This window comes from Ursus americanus, chromosome 13 (assembly GCF_024610735.1).
Source record: "Ursus americanus isolate L20-20 chromosome 13, mUrsAme1.1.p, whole genome shotgun sequence".
Lineage (NCBI taxonomy): Eukaryota > Metazoa > Chordata > Mammalia > Carnivora > Ursidae > Ursus > Ursus americanus.
The window spans coordinates 21,014,457-21,041,232 of record NC_142139.1 but is presented as its reverse complement, the minus strand read 5'-3'; the positions used below and the strand labels follow the sequence as shown (position 1 = coordinate 21,041,232).

General features: G+C 39.7%; 1 long non-coding RNA gene across 1 annotated transcript in view; it reads right to left on the bottom strand.

Annotated features, from left to right (window-relative positions):
- LOC148109065 (uncharacterized) overlaps positions 1-26,776 on the bottom strand; it is a 237,850-nt gene that overhangs the window by 91,041 nt on the left and 120,033 nt on the right. The gene's annotated exons all lie outside the window — the stretch shown is intronic.

Below are 26,776 nucleotides of genomic sequence, written 5' to 3'. Positions count from 1 at the left end.
GATTTATTTATTTAGAGACAGAGAGAGAGAGAGAGGGAGTAAGAGCAGGGGGAAGGGCAGAAGGTAAGGGAGAGAGATTATCCCAAGCAGACTCCACACTGAGTGGGGAGCCCAATGTGTGGCTTGATCCCATGATCCCAAGATCATGACCTGAACCGAAATCAAGAGTCAGATGCTTAACCACCCAGGTGCCCCCATATTCTGAACTTTTTGAGAGTAAGTTCTATCACCCCAAGAATTCTCTAATGTGTATTTTTCAAAAACAAATATAGTCTTATATACAACCAGCATATAACTCTTTGAATTAGGAAATAACAATACAACACTACCATCCAATCTCATTCAAATTTTGCTAATTATCTCAAGAATGCTCTTTTTCCTCTGTGGGCCAGGATCCTCTCAAGAACATGTGTTGCATTTAGCAATTATGACTCTTTAGAGTTGTTTGCTTTGAAACAATTCCTCAGTCTTTCCCCATCTTTCATGTACTAGACACTCTGTAGGATGTATTACATTCTGTAGGATGACCTCTGCCTTAGTCCATGCAGGCTCCCCTAACAAAAGTCCACAGACGGGGTAGCTTAAAAACAGCAAACATTTATTCCTCACAGTTCTGGAGGCTGGGAAGTCCAAGATCAAGGTGCCAGCATGGTCATATTTTGGTGAGGCCCTCTTCCTGGTTCACAGTAGGCACCCTCTTGCTGTGTCCTCATATGGTGGGAAGGGATCTAGGGAATCTCTCCAGAGCCTCTTTTATAAGGCACTGACTCCATCCATTAAGGTTCCACTCTCACGATTTAAGCACCTCCCAAAGGTCCCACCTTCTGACATCGTGTTGGTGTTAGGATTTCAGTATGTAAATTTTGGAGGGACACAAGCATTCAGATGTTAGGAACCTCCAACATGGAACATTTAATGTTTCCTCATGATCAGACTCAGGCAATTCCCTCTTGGCAAGAATCCAACAAACAATGCCATGCTCTTCTCAGTGCATCACATCAAAAAGCACACAACATCAATCCATACCACAATGGTGATGCTAACCTTGGTCACTCGGTCATGTTGATGTCTGCCAGGTTTTTCCACTTAAATTCACCATTTTTTCCTTTCGTAACTGATTAATATTTTCTGGGGAGCTATTCCTAGATTATGTCAAAATACTCTATTCCTCATGAAATCTTCACAAAATCAACCACGTCTGTGACGTCTGCCAAATGGCAATTCTCTTATTTACACGATTCCTTCTATGTTTATTAGTTGGCATTCTACAGTTAGGACAAGCTTTCCCTTTTCATTTATTTATTTATCTGTATGGCTTTATGAATTCCTACTTTATTCAATGGGTTATAATCCATTATTATCATATTTTTAAAGCTAAGTTGTCCCTGATTTGGTCAGTGGGACCCCCATGTCCTTTTGAAACATCTATGCATTCATTGAGCATTTCCTTATTTTCCAGCACAAGAAGATGTTCCAGGCCCATCTTACACTTTTGATGCCCCCCCCACCCTGGAATCAGCCTTTGGCCATTTCTCCAAGGACCCTGGCTTCTTTCAATACAGGGTGGTATTTAGAAACCAATATCTGGGTGCTTGCTGTACTCAGTGTTCCTAGGGTTCCATTGCCTCTAAGCCCTCTCAGTGGACAGAGCCAAGAGATTTGTATATGTATATTCAAAGACACAGAGAGAGAGAGAGAGAGAGAGAGAGAGAGAGAGAGAGAGAGAGAGAGAGAATTGAGACCATGAGTTCATTCTGATACCTCCAATTCTAATCCAACACTTTAGAGTTCCTACTAGCCTTTCCCCTTTCTATGCTCGTGAATTCCTCCTCCAACAGTGAGACTTGGCTCCTATTATCCTCAGTCTATTTACTAATATGTGTAAATTAATTTGCTCAATATAATGAACCCTCCACCATGCTGGCGTCTTTTTGCCTACCACCTCCACATTATCCACTCTCTGCAGTATTCTCTGCTCCTGGTCCACCAGTCTATACCTCTCCAATCCTAGCCCATGCCTCTGTATGGCTCCCCAGACCCTCTCACATCCCCACATTTTCAGCTGCCATGCTGTCTCCACCATGTGGCAAGGAACAGAAAGGAGATGGAGTTGCAATAAAACCCTCCACCCCCAGAGTTGATCCTCACTCAAGAGCCAGAGTAACTCTGATAAAATATAAGTCTAATCACACTCATCCTCTGTGAAAAAACCCTCCATGACTCTCCATTTCACTCAGAGTAAAAATCAAAGCTCTGACAATGGCCTAGAAGGTCCAATATGATCTGAGATTTGTTACCTATCATTTTCCTTCTCACTCAATCTGCTTCAACCACAGTGTGCTTACTGTTCCCCAAACATGCCTGACTTATTCCCACCTTTAGGGTCTTTGTACTTGCTCTCCTCTTTACCTAGAATACTTCTCCCCATATAGTTACACAGCTCACTCCTTACCTCCTCACAGCCTTACCTCCGTCAAATCTTTGCTCAAATGCTACCTCAAGGAGGCCCACCCTAACTATCCTTTAAAAAAGCCAATCCTTTCTAGTGGAAGCTAATAAATAAGCAATTGTGAACTGTCCATTATATTAGCATTCTTTAGATTGGCAAATTTATTAATACATTTTATAATTTCTAGAAACATATTTCTTTACAGTACATTCTTTCAATAAAGAACAAAATGTGGGGGTGGCTCAGTCGGTTAAGCATCTGCCTTCAGTTCAGGTCATGATCCCAGGGTCCTGGGATCAAGTCCAGCATTGGGCTGCCTGCTCAGAGGGGAGCCTGCTTCTCTCTCCCTCTGTCTGCCTGGTGCTCTGACTGCTTGTGCTCTCTTTCTCTCTGTCAAACAAACAAATAAAATCTTGAAAAAAAGAACAAAATGTGTTTATTAACAGATCCAAAAAATAAAAAAATAAATAAAAAGCCAATCCTTCCAAGCATATTTGATCCTCCTTTTCCTTTGTTTTCCAACTATATATTTTTCTATGCATTTATCATCTTCCAACATGCTATCTAACTTACTTAAGTATTATGTTTATCATTTATTATCTTTCCTCTTCTTTACCACCTCCACTATAACATAAGGTCATTTGCGGCAGAGATTTTATTTTTCACTGATGCACCCAAGCACTTAGAAGAGTACCTACACATAGAAGGAACTCAATACATAACTGTTGAATAAATGAATTAATGAATGAATTAACATAAGCATTCTTATCTCCATTTTACTTACGAAGAATTGGAGTCTCAGAAAAGCCAAAAGAATTGTTCTAAAGCTGACAGGGGTTAAAATAAATTGCCTAAGGTCACATACTATTAAGTTATTTCTGAAATTATATTCCCAAATTGTTTAATTTCTGAACAATTTGGCAATTTAATAAATATTGATCTATTTGATTAACTCAGAAAGGGCACCTCCAAGGTGCCTAACTTATAACCAAAAACATTATAAGAACTATGACAAGATGATTTACTGTGTATTACATACTGGTATTTCCTCAAAAAGAAAAACGTAGTTTTGTTTTGTTTTTTAATTTGAATTCCAGTGTAGTTAACATACAATGTTATATTAGTTTCAGGTGTAAAATATAGTAATTCAATACTTCCATACATCACCCAGTGCCATCACAACAAGTGCACTCTTTAATCCCCATCACCTATTTCACCCATCTCCCCACCTACATCCCTTCTGGTAACCACTAGTTTGTATTCTATACTTAAGAGTATGCTTCTTGGTTTCATTCTCTCTTTTTTTCCTTTATTTTTTTTAATTCCACATATGAGTGAAATCATATGGTATTTGTCTTTCTCTGATTTATTTTGTTTAGCATCACACTCTCTAGCTCCATTCATGTCATTGCAAATAGCAAGATTTCATTCTTTTTATGGCTGAATAATATTCAATTGTGTGTGTGTGTGTATCACATCTTTTTTATCTGTACATTTTTTGATGGACATTTGGGCTGCTTTTTGGCTACTGTATATAATGTTTGCTATAAACATAGGGGTGCATGAATTTTGAATTAGTGTTATTGTATTTTTGAGGTAGTAGTGCAATTACTGGATCATAGGATAGTTCTATTTTTAACTTTTTGAGGAGCTTCCATATTGTTTTCCATAGGGACTGCACCAGTTTGTATTCCCACCAACAGTGCAAGAGGATACCTTTTTCTCCACATCCTCACCAATACTGATTTCTTGTGTTTTTTATTTAGTCATTCTAATAGGTTTGAGGTGACATCTCATTGTAGTTTTGATTCGCACTTCTCTGATGATGAGTGATGTTCAGCATCTTTTCATGTGTCTGTTGGCCACCTGGATATCTTCTTTGGAGAAATGTATGTTCAGTTCTTCTGCCCATTTTTTAATTGGATTATTTGTTTTCTGGGTGTTGAGTTGTAAGTTCTTTATATATTCTGGATACTAATCCTTTTATCAGATATGTCATTTGCAAATATCTTCTCCCATTCTGTAGATTGCCTTTTAGTTTTGTTGATTACTTCCTTTGCTATGCAGAAGCTTTTTATTTTGATGTAGTACCAGTAGTTTATTTTTGCTTTTGTTTCACTTGCTTCAGGAGACATATCAAGAAAAATATTGCTATGGCCTATGTCAAAGACATTACCACCTGTGCTCTCTTCTAGGATTTTTATGGTTTCAGGTCTCACATTAGGTATTTAATCTATTTTGAGTTTATTTTTATGTATGGTGTAAGAAAGTGGTCCAATTTCATTCTTTTGCATGTAGCTGTCCAGTTTTCCCCAGACTTTGTTCAAGAGACTGTCTTTTTCCCATTGGATATTCTTTCCTTCTCTGTCAAAGATTAATTGACCATGTAGTTGTGGGTCCCTTTCTGGGTTTTCTATTCTATTCCATTGATCTGTGCATTTAATTTTGTGCCAGTACCACACTGTTTTGATTACTATAGCTTTGTAAAAATCTTGAAGTCTGGAATTGTGATACCTCAAGCTTTGCTTTAAGGAAAACTTAATTTTGTCAGATGGAGCAGAATCAGAAAGAGGTTCTTGAGAAATTAGCAAAAATCTCAGAGTCACTGAGATTCTCAAGATGATTTATTCTATACTTCCTAATTCTATTTCTCCTATTGGGTCAGGCCAGAACTCCTGTTAATGAAGTACTTCCCTAAGGCTAAATGATTTTCCATCTTCCCCCATAAAGAAAAAAATCCCAGAGTAAATTGGTTTTATATATAAAAATGTTCATCATGACATTATTTATTATAGTAAAATAGTAAAAGCAACCAAATGTCCCACCATGTGGGAATGGTTAAGTAAACTGTGGTATATGTTTTTGTTAATAATTGATTTGTACTTGTGGTCCTCCAACCAAAATCTATGTCAGATACACCCAGATTAAACTATAATGACAGATAACATTTATTGAGTAGTTATTATGTGTCAAGCAACTTTTCAATAATTTATATGTATTACCTTAAACCATCACAAGAACCCCATGAGACAGAATTTTTAAAAATTAGATTCAATTAGCCAACATATACTACATCATTAGTTTCAGATGTAGTGTTCAATAACTCATCAATTCTGTATAATACCCATGCTCATCACATCACGTGCCCTCCTTAATGCCCATCACCCAGTTACCCTAACCCCCCACCCACCTCCCCTCCAGCAACCCTCAGTTTGTTTCCTATAGTTAAGAGTCTCTCATGGTTTTTCAAGACAGATACAATTTTTAACACTATTTTACAAATGAGGAATTTGGGGCTCAGGAAGGCTAAGAGTCAGGGAGTAGACTCATGAGGGAAATGGCTTTTCCATCATGCTAGAACGGTAGAGACAGAAATACCTGGCATCTTACTCTGATCTCTTCCTTTTTTTTTTTTTAAAGATTTTATTTATTTATTCGACAGAGACAGAGACAGCCAGCGAGAGAGGCAACACAAGCAGGGGGAGTGGGAGAGGAAGAAGCGGGCTCACAGCGGAGGAGCCTGATGTGGGGCTCAATCCCACAACGCCGGGATCATGCCCTGAGCCGAAGGCAGACACCCAACCGCTGTGCCACCCAGGCGCCCCTGATCTCTTCCTTTTATCAGCCTGAGTCCAATCAGGAGAAAAACACAGTACAGTGATTTGAACAAGAATGTTTAACTTAGGAGTTGGGAGGTAAGATGGCGGAGGAGTAGGGGACCCATTTTTCAGCCGGTCCCCTGAGTCGAGCTGGATAGGTCCCAGACCAGCCTAAACAACCACGGAATCAGCCTGAGACACAGGAAGATACATCTGGATCTCTACAAATGAACATCTCCAGCGCTGAGTATTGAGGTTACGAAGCGGGGAGCCGTGAAACCACGCACAGATATCCAGATATCGGAAGATAAACGGAAGGGGGAGGGAGCCGCCGCATTCGGGCGCCGGGAAGTGGCAGCCACCTGCACGGGGGAGCGGGTGGACTCCTGGACGGCACACGGGAGAGAGCAGACTCAGACTGGTGAGCCGGGAGCCCGCGCCACCAGGCATCTCGCAGAACTCCGGAATCCCGGTGTGCTCACTGGATCCAGACTGAGACGGGGAGCTCCTGGAGCGCGTGCGGGGCGGCTGGTGGGCCACCTGCATGGGGGAGTGGGCGGACTCGCGGTCGGCACCCAAGAAACAGCAGACTGAGACCCTGAACTGGGAGCGTGCGCCACCAGGCTTCTCACGGAACTCTGGAATCCCGGTGTGCTCACCGGAAATAGACTGAGACCTGGAGATCCGGGAGCGCACGGGGGCGGCTGGCAGCTGGCAGCGTTAGAAACACAAAGGACAGAGACGTGCCAGCCCTGGAAGTGAGGGCTGGGACACCGGGTGTGGGGCGCACATCCCGGGACGCTGCAGGGTTGAGCTGCACCAACAGAAACAGAGTTAAAGTGGCCAGAACATCAGTGGAGAACGGGCCGCAATCCCTCTGTTCTGAGACAGAGGCTGAAATTCGGCCGCTGCTGCTCTGACTCTCGGAAGAGGCACAGAGGACCGCCAAGGAGAGCCACCAGAGAACAAAAGCCTGGAAATACCGGCTCAGAGAGTGCCCATCCCCATCCCCCCTCGCAGGGGACACGGAGACTCTACCCAAACAGGGTTGCCTGAGTATCGGCGGGGCAGGCCCCTCCCCCAGAAGGCAGGCTGAAAAATCAAGAAGCCCACAACCCGGGGCGCCTGGGTGGCGCAGTCATTGAGCGCCTGTCTTCGGCTTAGGGCGTGATCCCGGCGTTCTGGAAAGGAGTCCCTCATCGGGCTCCTCCACTGGGAGCCTGCTTCTTCCTCTCCCACTCCCCTGCTTGTGTTCCCTTTCTTGTTGACTGTCTCTCTCTCTCAGATAAATAAATAAATAAATAAAATCTTTAAAGAAGAAGCCCACATCCCCAAGATCCCTATAAAACAAGGGGCACGGCCTGGGACCCAGTCAATAATTTGGGCTCTGGACAACCCTGCAACCTCTCCTCATAGGAATGACAAGAAGGAGAAGCACCCCCCCAGCAAAGAAAAGACAGTGAGTCTGTGGCCTCTGCCACAGAAATAATGGATATGGATGTAACCAAATTATCAGAAATGGAATTCAGAGTAACAATGGTCAAAATGATGATTAGAATTGAAAAAAGTATTAACGAAAAGGTTACTGAGAATATAGAATCCCTAAGGACAGAAATGAGAGCAAATCTGACAGAAATTAAAAATTCTATGAGCCAAATGCTGACAAACCTAGAGGCTCTGACGGCCAGGGTCACCGAAGCAGAGGAACGGGTTAGTGAATTGGAGGATGGGTTAATAGAGGAAAAAACCAAAATAGAAGCTGGTCTTAAAAAAATCCACGCCCACGAATGTAGGTTACGGGAGATTACTGACCCAATGAAACGATCCAATGTCAGAATCATCAGCATCCCCGAGGGGGTGGAGAAAAACAGAGGTCTAGAAGAGATATTTGAACAAATTGTAGCTGAAAACTTCCCTAATCTAGCGAGGGAAACAAACATTCATGTCCAAGAGGCAGAGAGGACCCCTCCCAAGCTCAACCATGACAAACCTATGCCACGTCATGTCATAGTGCAATTCGCAAATATTAGGTCCAAGGATACAGTATTGAAAGCGGCCAGGGCAAAGAAATTTCTCACGTACCAAGGCAAAGGCATCAGAATTACGTCAGACCTGTCTACACAGACCTGGAATGAGAGAAAGGGTTGGGGGGGCATTTTTAAAGCTCTTTCAGAGAAAAACATGCAGCCAAGGATCCTTTATCCAGCAAGGCTGTCATTCAGAATTGATGGAGAAATAAAGACATTTCAGAATCGCCAGTCATTAACCAATTTCGTAACCACGAAACCAGACCTACAGGAGATATTAAGGGGGGTTCTATAAAGGTAAAAAGGCCCTAAGAGTGATACAGAAAAGAAAGTCACAACCAATACAAACAAAGACTTTACTGGCAACATGGCATCATTAAAATTCTATCTCTCAGTTCTTAGTGCCAATGTAAATGGTTTAAACGCTCCCATAACGCCACAGGGTTGCAGATTGGATAAAAAGACATGACCCATCCATTTGCTGTCTACAAGAGACTCATTTCGAACCCAAAGATGCATTCAGACTGAGAGTAAGGGGATGGAGTACCATCTTTCATGCAAATGGACCTCAAAAGAAAGCTGGGGTAGCAATTCTCATATCAGATAGATTGGATTTAAAACTAGAGACTATAGTTAGAGACGCAGAAGGGCACTATATTATTCTTAAAGGAAGTATTCAACAAGTGGATATGACAATTATAAATATATATGCCCACAACAGGGGAGCAGCAAGATACACAAGCCAACTCTTAACCAGAATAAAGAGACATATAGATAAAAATACATTAATAGTAGGGGACATCAACACTCCACTATCAGAAAGAGGCAGAACACCCTGGCAAAAACTAAGCAAAGAATGAAAGGCTTTGAATGCCATACTTGACAAGTTGGACCTCATAGACATACATAGAACACTACACCCCAGAACCAAAGAATACTCATTCTATTCTAATGCCCATGGAACATTCTCAAGAATAGACCATGTTCTGGGACACAAAACAGGTCTCAGCCGATACCAAAAGACTGAAATTATCCCCTGCATATTCTCAGACCACAACGCTCTGAAAATGGAACTCAACCACAAGGAAAAATTTGGAAGAAACTCAAACACTTGGAGACTAAGAACCATCCTGCTCAGAAATGACTCGATAAACCAGGAAATCAAAAATCAAATTAAACAATTTATGGAGACCAACAAGAATGAAAACACAACGGTCCAAAACCTATGGGATACTGCAAAGGCAGTCCTAAGAGGGACATACATAGCCACCCAAGCCTCACTCAAAAGAATAGAAAAATCTAAAATGCAGTTTTTATATTCTCACCTCAAGAAGCTGGAACAGCAACAGAGGGACAGGTCTAATCCACTCACGAGGAAGCAGTTGACCAAAATTAGAGCAGAAATCAATTAATCAGAAAACAGAAGTACAGTAGAGCAGATCAACAGGACTAGAAGCTGGTTCTTTGAGAGAATCAATAAAATTGACAGACTACTGGCAAGACTTATCCAAAAGAAAAGAGAAAGGACCCAGATTATTAAAATTATGAATGAAAAAGGAGAGGTCACGACCAACACCATTGAAATTGGAAGGATTATTAGAAATTTTTATCAACAGCTATATGCCAATAAACTAAGCAATCTGGAAGAGATGGAATCCTTCCTGGAAACCTATAAACTACCAAGATTGAAACAGGAAGAAATTGATTTCTTAAACAGGTCAATTAATTATGAAGAAATTGAGTCAGTGATAAACAACCTTCCAAATAACAAAACTCTAGGCCCAGACGGTTTTCCTGGGGAATTCTACCAAACATTCAAAGAAGAAATAATACCTATTCTCCTAAAGCTATTTCAAAAAATAGAAACAGAAGGAAAGCTACCAAACTCATTCTATGAGGCCAATATTACCTTGATCCCCAAACCAGGCAAAGACCCCCTCAAAAAGGAGAATTACAGACCGATCTCCCTAATGAATATGGATGCCAAAATCCTCAACAAGATACTTGCTAATAGAATCCAACAGTACATTAAAAGGATTATCCATCATGATCAAGTGGGATTCATACCTGGGATGCAAGCGTGGTTCAATATTCGCAAATCAATCAGCGTGATACATCATATCAACAATAAAAGACTCAGGAACCATATGATCCTCTCGATTGATGCAGAAAAAGCATTTGACAAAATACAGCATCCTTTCCTGATTAAAACCCTTCAGAGTGTAGGAATAGAGGGTACATTCCTCAATCTCATAAAAGCCATCTATGAAAAGCCTACTGCAAATATTATTCTCAATGGGGAAAAGCTGGAAGCCTTTCGCTTAAGATCAGGAACACGACAAGGATGCCCACTCTCGCCACTATTATTCAACATAGTACTAGAAGTCCTTGCAAAAGCAATCAGACGACAAAAAGGGATCAAAGGTATCCAAATCAGCAAAGAAGAAGTCACACTGTCTCTCTTCGCAGATGACATGATACTCTATATGGAAAACCCAAAAGAATCCACTCCCAAACTATTAGAAGTTATAGAGCAATTCAGTAATGTGGCGGGATACAAAATCAATGCTCAGAAATCAGTTGCATTTCTATACACGAATAATGAGACCGAAGAAAGAGAAATTAGGGAATCCATCCCATTTACAATAGCACCAAAAACCATACGTTACCTTGGAATTAACCAGAGACGTAAAGGACCTATATTCTAGAAACTATAAATCACTCTTGAAAGACATTGAGGAAGACATAAAAAGATGGAAAAATATTCCATGCTCATGGATCGGAAGAATTAACATAGTTAAAATGACCATGCTACCCAGAGCAATCTACACTTTCAATGCTATCCCGATCAAAATAGCAATGACATTTTTCAAAGAACTGGAACAAATAGTCCTTAAATTTGTATGGAACCAGAAAAGGCCCCGAATCTCCAAGGAACTGTTGAAAAGGAAAAACAAAGCTGGGGGCATCACAATGCCAGATTTCGAGCTGTTCTGCAAAGCTGTGATCACCAAGACAGCATGGTACTGGCAGAAAAACAGACACATAGACCAATGGAACAGAATAGAGAACCCAGAAATGGACCCTCGGCTCTTTGGGCAACTAATCTTTGATAAAGCAGGAAAAAACATCCGGTGGGAAAAAGACAGTCTCTTCAATAAATGGTGCTGGGAAAATTGGACAGCTACATGCAAGAGAATGAAACTTGACCACTATCTCACACCATACACAAAAATAAACTCCAAATGGATGAAAGACCTCGATGTGAGACAGGAATCCATCAAAATTCTAGAGGAGAACATAGGCAGCAACCTCTATGACATCGGCCAAAGCAACCTTTTTCATGACACATCCCCAAAGGCAAGAGAAACAAAAGATAAAATGAACTTATGGAACTTCATCAAGATAAAAAGCTTCTGCACAGCCAAGGAAACAGTCAAAAAAACTAAGAGGAAGCCCAAGGAATGGGAGACTATATTTGCAAATGACACTACATATAAAGGACTGGTATCCAAGATCTACAAAGAACTTCTCAAACTCAATACACGAGAAACAAATAAACAAATCAAAAAATGGGCAGAAGATATGAACAGACACTTTTCCAATGATGACATACAAATGGCTAACAGACACATGAAAAAATGTTCAAAATCATTAGCCATCAGGGAAATTCAAATCAAAACCACACTGAGATACCACCTTACGCCAGTTAGAATGGCAAAAATTGACAAGGCAAGAAACAACAATTGTTGGAGAGGATGTGGAGAAAGGGGATCCCCCCTACATTGTTGGTGGGAATGCAAGTTGGTACAGCCACTCTGGAAAACCGTGTGGAGGTCCCTTAAAAAGTTAAAAATTGAGCTACCCTATGATCCAGCCATTGCGCTACTGGGTGTTTACCCCAAAGATACAGACGTAGTGAAGAGAAGGGCCATATGCACCCCAATGTTCATAGCAGCAATGTCCACAATAGCTAAATCGTGGAAGGAGCCGAGATGCCCTGCAACAGATGACTGGATTAAGAAGTTGTGGTCCATATATACAATGGAATATTACTCAGCTATCAGAAAGAACGAGTTCTCAACATTTGCTGCAACATGGACGGCACTGGAGGAGATAATGCTAAGTGAAGTAAGTCAAGCAGAGAAAGACAACTATCATATGATTTCTCTCATCTATGGAACATAAGAACTAGGATGATCAGTAGGGGAAGAAAGGGATAAAGAAAGGGGGGGTAATCAGAAGGGGGAATGAAACATGAGAGACTATGGACTATGAGAAACAAACTGAGGGCCTCAGAGGGGAGGCGGGTGGGGGAATGGGATAGACCGGTGATGGGTAGTAAGGAGGGCACATATTGCATGGTGCACTGGGTGTTATATGCAACTAATGAATCATCGAGCCTTACGTTGGAAACCGGGGATGTACTGTATGGTGACTAACATAATATAATAAAAAATCATTAAAAAAAAGAATGTTTAATTTAAATAGTTATTAACTATATTAGGAAATAGGCGTAAAAAGCAATTGGCTACTAAGAAGTAAAAAGAATTGTAAAGAACATGGTAATAAGGAGCATTCCCTACCCCTCAGGGCTGAGATACAGTGCCCAACCAGGGTTGAAATCCAGACCTCAGTGGAGAGGGCACAGTCAAAGCTCAAAGAATAGCAGAGAAATTGCCATGGTGCCATGTTAACCAAACTTACTGGAAATCTACTCTCTGAAAGTTGCTGAAAATACATTCTCTAGGATGTTGGCAAGCTGTTCATAGGGAGATGTCTCAATGAAGGCATTCCACTACAAAACCAGTAAGATAAGGTAAAAGGGTAAGTTGCTGCCACTGGTTGCTGCTGGCTACCATGCATGGCAGGAGCCAGGTGCTTGAGAAGCCACAGGCACTGCAAGAGCATGTCTAGGGAATAGGTCAGAGTAGGAAGCAAATTTTTCTTCTCTTGCAATATCTCTCTACTGACAAAGCTTAACATGCTACCACCTGGTAAGGAAAAACTATATAAAGGGCCTATATCCATTTTCTCAGAATAGTCAACAAAGAGTGAATCTGTAATTGCAAGGCAATAAATTGATAACTGACATAGCCTCCAAGACAAGAACACCACTTATTCTTGTTGAGTGTGGTTCCAGGAAAGTTCAATGTTGTAATAACTATCTTCAACAAAAGTGCATGGTTTGTTGGTGTAAATTCTTCCATGGACACAAAAGGGTAATGAAAGGATTCTGAAACCTTCTAGATCCAGAGACCTACTATGGAGAATGTCAGCTGACATTCTGTGCCACATTTGGATCAGTACAGAGCAAGAGAAGATATGCTGAGATATACTACATCCACCACCATCTTCTGAAGACATCTTATTATGTCTTCAGAATATATAAGGTTTTATATTCCTGCTTAACTAATTTGGGAACATAAGCAAAGCTGACTCTATGTGTATGTTGTAGTATCTTCCACCAAGCTGTGTCTTACCTGAAATGTTACAGCACTCCATGGAATGTTATGCAACCATTAAACATGTTATTAAAAAGAGTTTGTGGTAAAATGGAAAAATGCTGATATTATAATTCAAGTGAAAAAACTAGGGTGCAATACTGTAATATGTGAAATAAGCAAAAATGCGTAAGAAAGTAGAAAGGAAGAGAAAAAAATAGCACCAAAATCAGTCATTGTCTCCAGGCAGAATCAGAGTAATTTTTTCCTTTTCCTATTATTTTTCTATATTTTACAAATGTTGCTATAGGGCATGTACTAGTTATAACTTTGGGGCAAAACAACTTATGTAACTATAACAACAAGAAATATATATGTGTGTGTGTCTGAAGTCTTAAATTGAGCCAAGGTTTGGTATCCAGAATTTGACAAATAGAGTATCTGAACCAGGTCTCTATAGTCTACCCAAAGTAAGTAACTGGGACCCATATCAGTTTGGCTACCAGGTTATATAGATTGTCTACCCTGGATGAGCTCGAAAAGGACAATATATTTAGAAAACAAAATGAATTCCATTTCCTGAACCATGAAAGTTACTGAGACCTATACATATACCTGAGTAGGATAGGAGAAAACACAAAATATAAAGAATTAACCAGCCAAAGATTGAAATTCAGCCATGTCTAAGTAAAACCAGCAGAATTTGAAATGTCAGCAACTTTCTTATTTAAGAACTAGACAGGCTGGGGGCGCCTGGGTGGCACAGCGGTTAAGCGTCTGCCTTCGGCTCAGGGCGTGATCCCGGCGTCATGGGATCGAGCCCCACATCAGGCTCCTCCACTATGAGCCTGCTTCTTCCTCTCCCACTCCCCCTGCTTGTGTTCCCTCTCTCGCTGGCTGTCTCTATCTCTGTTGAATAAATAAATAAAATCTTAAAAAAAAAAAAAAAGAACTAGACAGGCTGGTAAGAGCAGGGGAAGAGGGATCCTGAGCTTACCTCCTCCCACAGACACATCAAGACAACAATTACATATAACGCAACTCTCTCTGAAAATGACCTGAAGACTTGGCAGAACAGATCTTCCATAGCTAGACATAAAGAAGGAGCCACACTGAGAATGGTAGGAGGGGAAGAGACATGGTAGGGAACTAAGTCTCTGGTGTCACAACACCCAAGTGGGAGTCATACCATAGGCATGGAGGTCCTCTCTGAGGAGCAAGGGAATCAAGCCCTAAGTTGGGCCCCCCAGCCTCGGGAACCTGCACTGGGAAGATGAGCCCCTCAAAATGTTTGGCTTTGAAAATTAGCAGGGCTTAATTCCAGTGGGGCTTATTTAGAGACAGAGGGCAATAGCAAATCAAAACTCCACTCTTAAAGGGCCAGCACCCTATATTATTCAGTTAAACACCCAACACGAGAGCAACAGCTTGAAAAGTGTTTGAGTTACATGTGAAAGAAATCTACTGACTAATTTTAGGGTATGTGCCAGAGGGACAGGGATCTGTAGGAGCCTTTTCTAGGAACAGAAATGCTGGGTGCCATCTTTCTTACCCTCCTTCAGCCTAGCTGGCCAGATGTTTGTGGGAGCCAATTCTGACACACTCTATCTACCTTGCTATCACAGCTTACCTTGCTATCACAGCTTACCCGGCTCTAGCATTTCCTTGTGGATCTGCCCCAGCAGACACCCTTCCAAAGCTGTTCCCAATCTACCACACCTGGTAGGCAGACTCAGTTGGCACCAGAATTCCCCCAAAGTGACTACTGCTCTGCCACACCCAGTGGGCAGCTTAGCCAGAACCAACACCAATCCAAAGCAACTTCTGTCCCATGGAAGGGGGGCAACACTGCCCACCAGCACAACAGCAACTGTTACATTGGACCTCTTGGCCAATGGCACCAGGGGCTGACCCCACTTACCAACACACCTGCAGCAGCTACAGCTGGACTGCTCAGCCAGCCACACCAAGGGCCAGCCCTGCCTACCAGTGCCTGCAGTGGCTACACCTAGGCCTCTCAGCCAACCACACCAGGAGCCCTGCCTACTAGTGTACCTGTAGTCACCACCAGTCATTGCAGACAGCTTCACTAAGGACCAGCACTGCCCACCACTGCACCCACAGCAGTCACAATCAAGTCACAACAGGAGGACACACAGCCCACATAGGGGACACCATTGGAGCAGTTGGTTCTGGTGACTGGGAGGGACTGTACTACTGCGCCCCACAGCCACCTTCTAAATAAGACTACGGTTCTCATCTGCCTTTGGCTCGGATCATAATCCAGTGTCCTGGGATTGAGTCCTGCATTAGGCTCCTGCTCAGCGACAAGTCTGCTTTTCCCACTGCCTGTCCCTCACCCCACACATGCACTTCCTCCCCACCACCCACCCTCCTGCCTCTCTCTCACAAAAATAAATAAATAAAATCTTAAAAAAAAAAAAAAGACACGACTTTCAAGTCCAGGAGACATAGCTGACCTACCTAACACATAGAAACAAACACTGAGAGTCAGACAAAATGAGGAGATAGAGGAATGTGCTTCAAATGAAAGAACAAGACAAAACCCTAGAAAAAGAACTGAATGAAGCAGAGATTTAAAAAAATCTTCCTGAGGAAGAGTTCAAACTGATGGTCATAAAGATGATCACTGGACTTGAGAGAAGAGTGGATGTACTTGATAAGAACTTCACCAAAGAGATAGAAAAAAAAGAACCAATCAAAGTTAAAGAATACAATAACTGAAGTGAAAAATATACTAGAGGGATTCAATAACATGATTAGAGGATGGATCAGTGATCTGAAGACAGGGTAGTGGAAAGCACCCAAGCTGAAAGCAAAAAGAAAAAAGAATTTTAAAAAATGAGGATACATTAAGGAACCTCTGTGACAATATCAAATACAGTAACATCCTCATTATAAAGGTCCCAGAAGGAGAAGAGAGAAAGGTGCAGAAAACTTATTTGACAAAAGAATAGCTGAAAACTTCCTTAATCGGGGGAAGGAAACAGACATCCAGGTCCAGGAAGCACAGAGAACCCAAACAAGATGAACCCAGCAGGTCCACACCAAGACACATAATGATCAAATGGCAAAAATTAAAGATAATAAGGGAATCTTAAAAGCAGCAAGAGCAAATTAAATAGTCTGTACAAGGGAAACCCCATAAGGCTATCAGCTAATTTTTTTAGCAAAAACTTTGCAGGCCAGAAGGGAGTGGTATGATATATTTAAAATGCTTAAAATAAAAAAACCTATAATCAAGAATACTCTACCTGGCAAGGCTATTATTCAGAATTGAAAGCAAATAGAAAGTTTTGGGGCACCTGGGTGGCTCAGGTCATGATCCCAGCGTTCTGGGATCAAAGCCCCGCATCGGCTCCCTGCTCAGCGGGAAGCCTGCTTCTCCCTCTCCCACTCCCCCTGCTTGTGTTCCCTCTCCTGTTGCCTCTCTCTCTCTGTCAAATAAATAAACAAAATCTTAAAAAAAAAAAAAAGCAAATAGAAAGTTTAAAAAGTTCATCACCCTAAACTGGCCTTACAAGAAGTGTTAAAAGGACTTCTTTAAGCAGAAGAGAAACGGCCATAACTGGAAGATAATTATGAAAGTGGAAAATTTCCACTGGTAAAAGCAAACATACGGTAAAGATAGAGATCAATCACTTATAAAGCTAGTATAAAGTTAGGTTAAACCAAAAGTAGTAAAATCAGGGGCGCCTGGGTGGCACAGCGGTTAAGCGTCTGCCTTCGGCTCAGGGCGTGATCCTGGCGTTATGGGATCGAGCCCCACATCAGGCTCCTCCACTGTGAGCCTGCTTCTTCCTCTCCCACTCCCCCTGCTTGTGTTCCCTCTCTCGCTGGCTGTCTCTATCTCTGTCGAATAAATAAATAAAATCTTAAAAAAAAAAAGTAGTAAAATCAATTATATCTACAAATATTAGTTAAGAATACACAAAATAAAAAAGAGCTAAAATATGACATCACATATATAAAACATGGAGGAGAGGAGTTAAAAAGTAGTGCTTTTAGAATGTGTTCATACTTAAATAAATGACTATCAACTTAATATAGAATGCTATATACAGAGTATGTATATATAAACCTCATGGTAACCCCAAACCAAATACCTACAATAGATACACAAAAATAAAGAGATATCCCATGCAAATGGAAGCAAAATAACTACAAAAAGCAAAACAAAACAAATAACAAATAACTAGGGTAGCAATACTTCTATCAGACAAACAGACTCTAAAACAAAACTTCAGCAAAAAACAAGGGAGGGCATTACATAACGATAAAGAGATCAATCCGACAAACGGATATAACAACTGCAAATATGCATCAAGCATAGGAACACTTAAATATATAAAGAAAATATTAACAGACATGAAGGGAAAATTGACAATAATATAATAATAGTAGGGGATTTTAACACCCCACTTACATCAATGGAGACATCATCCAGACAGAAAGTCAACAAAGAAATGGTAGTTTTGAATGTTACATTGGACCAGATGGACTAAACAGATATATATAGAACATGCCACCCCAAAACAGCAGAATACACATTCTTTTCAAGTGCACATGGAACATTCTTCAGGATAGATGACATGTTAGGCCACAGATTAAGTTTCATTAAACGTAAGAAGATTGAAATCATATCACGCATCTTTTCCAACCATGATGGTATGAAACTAGAAATTCATTTCAAATCAGAGAGGGAGACAAAACATAAGAGACTCTTAATCATAGGAAACAAACTGAGGGTTACTGGAGGGGAAGGGTTTGGGGGATGAGTGATGGACATTAAGGAGGGCATGTGATGTAATGAGCACTGGGTATTATGTAAGACTGATGAATCACTGAACTCTACCTCTGAAACTAATAACGCACTATATGTTAATTTAATTTAATTTATTTAAAAAAGCATGGACAGAAGTATGTTAAGCAAATGCAAATAAAAAGAAATCAAGGACTATACTACCTTTATCACACAGAAAGCAAAAGACTTTAAAGCAGACACAGACAGTCACTTCATCATGATGGAAGCACAATCTGGTCTACCATGAAGTTGGAGCTGTCACAAACTTATTGTGGGCCAAATCATGGAGCACTGAAATCTCAAGTCCAGCCATGTGAAACAGACATTTTTATGTCAAAAGGGCTTGTATATTGGCAATTTCAAACCGATCAGCAAAGCAAAATATGTTTGTAATCATTCTACCATGTAAATACATGTTTTTATATATTAAATATATATTTGATATATTAAAAAAACATAAACAAGCAAACAAACAAAAAGAAATCCATTTCAAGAAAAAAACTGCAACACATACAAATACATAAAGGCTAAACAACATGCTACTAAAAAACCAATGGGTCAATGAAGAAATCAAAGAGGAAATAAAAAAAAAAAATACCTGGGGACCAATGAAAATGGAAACACAATGGTTCAAAATCTTCGGGATGCAGCAAAAACAATTCTAATAGGGAAGTTTATAGTAATACAGGCCTGCTCCAAAAAATGAGAAAAATCTCAAACAATCTAACTTTATATTTAAGGGTACTAGGAAAAAGGAGAACAAAGCCCAAGATTAGTACAAGGGAGGAAATAATAAAGTGCAGAGTGGAAGTAAATGAAATAGAGACAAGAGAAGGAAAGGAAATGGAAGGGAGAAAAAGGGGAGAGAGAGAGAGAGAGAGAAAGAAAAGAAAGAAAGAAAGAAAGAAAGAAAGAAAGAAAGAAAGAAAGAAAGAAAGAAAGAAAGAAAGAAAAAGAAAGAGGAAAAAGGAAAAGAAAAGAAAAAAGAAGGAAGGAAAGAAGTAAAAAGGTCTGGGAGGGAGGGAGGGAGGGAGGGAGGGAGGGAGGGAGGGAGGGAAGGAAGGAAGGAAGGAAGGAAGGAAGGAAGGAAGGAAGGAAGGAAGGAAGGAAGGGAAGGGAAAGGAAAGGAAAGAAAGGAAGAGACAAGACCAATGAAACTAAAAATTGGTTCCTTGAAACAATAAAATTGATAAGCCTTTAACTAGACTCATCAAGAAAGAAAAAAAAAAGAGGGCCAAAATAAAATCAGAAATGAAAGAGGAGAAGTAACAATCAATACCACAGAAATACAAAGGATTATTAGAGAATACTATGAAAAATTATATGCCAACAACTTGAATAACCTCTGAGAAATGAATGAATTCCTAGAAACATACACTCTTTCAAGATCGAATCAGGAAGAAATAGAAAACACACTGATTACTAATAACAAAATTGAATCCATAATCAAAAACTCCCAACAAATAAGAGTTCAGTTACCTTGATACCAAAAACACACAAAGACACCACAAAAAAAGAAAATTACAAATATCCCTGATGAACATAAATGCAAAAATCCTCAACAAAACCATTTTCAACAGTACATTAAAAGGATCATTCACGGGATGCCTGGCTGGCTCAGTCAGTTAAGCATCTGCCTTTGGCTCAGGTCATGATCTCAGGGTCCTGGGATCAAGCCCCACATTGGGCTCCCTGCTCAGCGGGGAGCCTGCTTCTCCTGTTCCCTATGCTGTTCTTGTGCTCTCTGGCTCTCTCTCTCTCTCTCTCAGTCAAATAAACAAATACAATCTTTAAATCAATCAATCAATCATTCACCACTATCAAATGGGATTTATTCCAAGGATGCAAGGGTGGTTTAATATCCACAATCAATCAACATAATATACCATATTAACAAAATGAAAATTAAAAATCCTATGATCTCAACAGAAGCAGAAAAGGCATTTGACAAAATTCAACATCCATTCATAATGAAAACTTTCAGCAAAGTGGGGTTGGGGGGAACATATCTCAACATAATGGAGGCTAAAATATGACAAACCCACAGTTAACATGATACTCAATGGTGAAAAGCTGAAAGCTTTTCCTCTAAGGTCAGGAACAAGACAAGGATGTCCACTCTCACCAATTTTATTAAACAAACTATTGGAAGTCCTAGCTGCAGCAATCAGACAAGAAAAAGAAATAAAAGTCATTGAAATTGTTAAGAAAGAAGTAAAACTGTCACTATTTACAGATAACATGATATTAGATATAGAGAACCCTAAAGACTCCACCAAAACACTATTAGAATAAATGAGTTCAGTGAAGTTGCAGAATGCAAAATTAATATACAGAAGGCTGTTGAGTTTCTATACACTAATTACAAACTAGAAGAAAGAGAAATTAAGAAAATAAATCCATTTACAATTGCACCAAAAAGAATAAAATGCCTAGGAATAATTTAGCCATGAAGGTGAAAGACCTATACTCTGAAAAGTATAAGACACTGATGAAAGAAATTAAAGATGACACAAACAAATGGAAAGATATACCATGCTCATGGATTAATATTGTTAAAATGTTCATACTACCCAAAGCAATTTACAGATTCCATGCACTCCCTATCAAAATACCAATATTTTTCACAGAACTAGAACAAATAATCCTAAAATTTGTATGGAACCACAAAAGACCTCAACTAGCCAAAGCAATTTTCAGAAAGAAAAACAAAACTGAAGGTATCACAATTCCAGATTTCAAGCTACACTACAAAACTATAGTCATCAAAACAATATGGTACTGGCACAAAAACAGACACGCAGATTAATGGGACAAAATAAGAGTGCAGAAATAAACCCACACTGGTATGATCAGTTGATTTATGACAAAGGAAGTGAGAATATACAATGGAGAAAAGATAGTCTCTTCAATAAAATGTGGGAAAACTGGAGAGCAACATGTAATAGAAGGAAACAACTACTTTCTTACAACATACACAAAAATAAACTCAAAATGGATTAAAGACCTAAATGTAAGACCTGAAACCATAAAAATCCTAATAGAAAAAAACATAGACAGTAATCTCCAAGACATTGACCTTAGCAATATTTTTCAAATATGTCTCCTCAGGCAATGGAATCAAAAGCAAAAATAAACTATCGGGACCACATCAAACTAAAAAGCTTTTGCACAGCAAAGGAAATCATCAACAAAATGAAAAGGCAACCTACTGAACTGGAGAACATTATCTGCAAATGATATATCTAATATATATCCAAATATATAAAGAACTTATACAACTTAACACCAAAAAAACCCAAACAAACAACAACATAAAACCCACCACCACTAACAACCCACAAACCAACCTATTAAATATGGAGAGAGGACCAAAACAGACATTTTTCCAAAGACACACAAATGGCCAAGAGACAAACATATGAAATGTTCAACTTCACTAATCCTCAGGAAAATGCAAATCAAAACCACAATGAGATACCTCCTCAGAGCAGTCAGAATACTGAGTATCAAAAAGATAAGAAATAACAAGTGTTGATGAGAATTTGGAGAAAAGGAAACCATCATGCACTGTTGGCAGGAATGTAAATTGGTCCAGCCACTGTGGAAAACAATATGGAGTTTCCTCAAAAAATTAAAAATAGAAATACCATATGAGTAATTTCACTTCTGGGTATTTACTCAAAGGAAAAAAAATACTAATTCAAAAAAATATATGCACTTCTATGTTTATTGCAGCATTATTCACAATAGCCAAGATACGGTAGCAAGTTAAGTGCCATGTCCATTGATAGATGAATGGATAAGGAAGATGTAATATACATACGTACATACAATGGAATATTACTTAGCCATAAAGAAGAAATCTTTGCCATTCACAACAACATGAATGAACCTTAATGTTATGCTAAATGAAAAAGGTCAGAGGAAAAACAAATACAGTATCATTTCACTTTTACAAGGAATTTAAAAAACAAAACAAATGAACAAACAGAAAACAGAAACAGACTCATAAATACAGAGAAGAAACTGGTGGTTGGTAGGGATGGGCAAAATAGGTGAGGGATATTAAGAGGTACAACGAGCTATAAAAGATATAATTCACAAGGATGAAAAATACAGAATAGGGAATACAGTCAATAATACTGTAATAACTTTGTATGGTGACAGATGATAAATACACTTACTGTGGTGAGCATTTCATAATGTATATAATTTCTGAATAACTATATTGTATACCTGAAACTAAAATAATATTGTATGTCAAAAATACCTCAATTAAAAAAATTTTTTAATGTTTTTAAAAAGAACCAGACAAGCCAATCTCCTTATATTCAAACAGCAATTTGGAAGAATGCCATAAACACTGAACTCTCAGTTGTAGGCCCGTATTCCTAGGAAATTTTTGTTTAAATGTTCCAGTACAAAGCAGTAATTACCCCCAAACCATAGTTTCTGTTAAATATTAAGATCTCTGCAATTCTAAACTCTAGGACACCCTCATGATTCTCCTGCAAAAAAAAATTTGGTAGCCACACCTCTCCTCAATCCCATAATAACTTGTAAGAAGAAAAAAATTTGTTAGAGGGAAGAAATTCAAATAGCAAATAGTAAGGATTATAAAATGATGGAAATGAGCCCTGGATTGATTGCTCATTATATGTAGATACCCCTGCCCAGCCTGCCACTGGGAACAGACGATCTGGAAGGACCATTCAAATGAAACCTGCTGGGAGGTAGTGGATGACTTCATGACATCTGAGGATCCCTTCCAGTCTAGGACTCCATTATATGGCAGAGATCTATTACACAAGGAACATGTTAGAAAAAAGGACTCAGCCTACAACAGAATGAAAAGATGAAGAGAAGCTGAGGCTGTGAACAAAGAGGAATATTAACTAGAGCAATCCCAGATTGCCAAGGACTGGCCCAGTTTTAGCACTGGAAGTTCCACATCCCCAGAAACCACACAATCGTGGGCAAACCAGGATGGCTAGTCACCCTACTACTTGGATCAGACAAAGATTAGCTTCTTTGGGTTTCCATGCAGACTAAAAGCTTTAATTAACTAAGCCTCATGAATCCCTGCCTGGGAGATAATGAATTACCTCCTTTCAACAAATGGTACTGATTTCTGCCCTTTCTACCCAGCTCTGTTAAAGCATATTCTCACTACCACCTACACAAGGGTTTGCCTCTATGGGTCCTTCCAATTGCAGATCAGGAATAGTTGTGCGTGGATAAATCCTGGGTCCTGCTGGAAATGGCAAGCCTTCCAGGAAAGAAGCCCCCTCTTTGGTAGGTTCTTTGACTATATCACAAATATAGTCTTGTAATCCTAATAAACTCAAACCCACATGGTTCAGTTTGATTAGATCTCCCTTCAGAAAACATAATTCAACAACCCAAATTATTTAATAATTAATCCTACTTATTTACTTGCTTCTTTTTTGAAGGCAATAAAGGATATCCAGATACATGATCTACACAATACCTTCCTCTTTTCCCTGCTTCCTCTCATCTACTTCCGATATTCTAATGTCTCTCTCTCTACTATCCTCTGTGATCCCCAGAAAACTTCCTCCATCCCCAGCCTCCTTTTTCCCCCCCTCTAGTTCAGCATATTAGCCTATCTCCCATAAAGGCAGAGCTTTTTCATAAAGAGGTGGGAGGAGGGGAGAAATTGGGTTGGCAATTACAGAATTCTTTTTGGCAGGCTAGGAAAGATAGGAAGTTTGAAAACATTCCCATATTAATTATTTTTCTTCCATAGCACTCTTAACGTTGGTAAGTGTCTGACACAGATATCCAGAGCATGTTGGTGCTGAAAATGACCATAAAATTCCTAAATCCAATCCCCTAATTTTAACAATGAGAAAACTAACAGAGACATTAAATAATTTGTCAAGGTCCCCAGGTGTCCTTCCCATCGTTCTATGCCACATGCATTTAAATCCTGTGACTTGTGGTTATCAAAAGGAATAAGAAACTGTCAATGCCCTACAGCCAGAGACCACCAGACACACAACTGTAGCTGAATAAATTGGGATTATTGCATGCTGTAGCAAAGAAAAACATACACAGTAAGGAACTCTGGGATGTCTTGTAAGAAAGTGTAAAAAGGATTTATAGAATTTGAGCTCTGTTAAATGATTTGGGGGAGGGTTTAAGAAAGCGGGCTTCGTGTGGATTGGATGATGAAGTGTTTTAATAAATCTTATCTAGAAAGAAGGAAGATTGGAGCCAGGCTAAAGCTGTAATTGTTAAAGAATCAGCAGTCACTCATATCAGCTAGAATAAAGATGTTTGGTCATATTTGCGGATAGCATGATATCCATATTTTCTCTGTGTTCAAACATGGTTACACAGTGGTCTTTTTTTTCCCCCTTAATCCATGGTCACTAAGTGGCTTTGTCTGTTATTGACGTTTTGTGAAATTGTTATGTTCAACAGTAGAACACCAAGACCTCTCTGTGTCAGACCATTTCCCAGACATTGGGGACCGCTTTTCTCTTTCTCATAACAATAAAACTACCGTCTAATGAGCACTTTTAATATGCTAAGAAACTTTTAATATGCTATTGGAATAGTACCAGTAGTTGGTACTATTCGACCTGAGTTGATAGAATAGTACCAACCCAGGAGGTAAGTACTATTATAATTCCAGCAGTCATATGAAGAAATGAAGGATTAATGAGGTTGTTCATTTGCCGAGGGTCACACAGCTAGCAAAGCAAATCTGGGCCTCAAAACTAGGCAGTCTTTCTCCAGGGTCTGTACTCTGAACTGCTCTATGGTACTGCCAAGTATAAACTGGAATATTAGAGGAGAAGGGGCAATTAATCTGTGGAGATGTGGGACATATTTGTAGTAAACACAAAGGGGAGAATGAAGTGTCAGGAATTATATGATCGGATCATGAGACACTCAGGATGGAAGAAGAGAAAATGTGGGAAAAACCAGCTGTGACATTTTGACCATAAAACCTTCTTTGGGAATAGTCTAATAAAAGGAAAGCTGACTTATTGTTCCTTAACTGAAGAATGACTTTTATGATTTAGAATATTATTTTAAACTTTACTCTCTGTTTTCAGTATGAATTTAAATTGGCTGACAGGAGAAGGAAAATCAGCAGCAACTCCTCTGGCAGAGTCAGTCAGAGCATCTCACTGTAGTCAAATGGTAAAGCAAAATTGTTCAGGGCTTTGTGATGGAAGCTGCAGGCACCTGGCAGTACCAACGACTTAATCATAATGATTAGGGGAGAAATATGGTTATTAATAGCCTTACAAATGCATTCATTTTTCACAATCACCTTATGGAGTGAAATGACAGAATGAAACTCAAATTAACAGACAAAGGCCCCCATTCCACTGTTCCCACACACACCCCCAGCTCCTCCTGACTTCAGTGGGTGTTCTGGGCACAGAGAAATAACAGGAGCGGGATACTGATCTATTTCTAGTATTCGAAAGGATTCTTCTCTCTGTAAATTTCAAGGCAGCCAAGATCCTAACATCGCAGCAGCCCTACATTCTATCCTCACCTCAACAGATCCAAGTAATAGTACTGAAATACAATATACACTACTTGCTCAAGCTGAAGGAAAAAAAAAAAGAGTTCTTTCAGGTGCAAGGTGGCAGGTGCTGGAGAGGTGGTTTGATAGTAAGAAAGAGAAATGGAAATGGAAAAGGTTGCTCTTCAGCTATATTGTGTAATAAATACAGACTGGTTATTACACATTTACTCCTTTAGGTATTATTCAACAAACTGTGCCTCTACTATGTGACTAGCACTGTGCCAGTCTCTAACAATAAGAAGTCAATTAAGACTTGGTCCCTGTCCTCAAAAAATTCTACTTAGATTGTGTCTCCAGTTTTTTGCATCACACCTTGCATAGTGTTTCATAGATATTTCTGCCTGATGACAATTACTGTAATGATATCAATGATGATGACAATGAAAAGCATAGCTGTCCACAAGTTTAAGGGGCAAACAGGAAAAGAGCCCGTCCCAAAGAAACTTTTATCTGGGGGCGCCTGAGTGGCTAGGTTGGTTGGGTGTCTGCCTTTGGCTCAGGTCATGATCCCAGGGTCCTGGGATTGAGCCCTGCATCGGGCTCCCGGCTCTGCGGGAGCCTGCTTCTCCCTCTCCCTCTGCCTGCTGCTCCCCCTGCTTGTGTTTTCTCTCTCTCTGTCAAATAAATGAATAAAATCTTAAAAGAAAGAAAGAAAGAAAAGAAAAGAAAAGAAAAGAAAAGAAAAGAAAAGAAAAGAAAAGAAAAGAAAAAAAAGAAAAGAAAGAAAAGAAAGAAAAGAAAAAAGAAAAGAAAGAAAGAAAGAAGGAAAGAAAGAAAGAAAGAAACTTTTACTCATCTAAAAAGTGCTTATTGAGCAACTATTTTGTGGTTAAGATGTTGCCCTGGGCTCTGT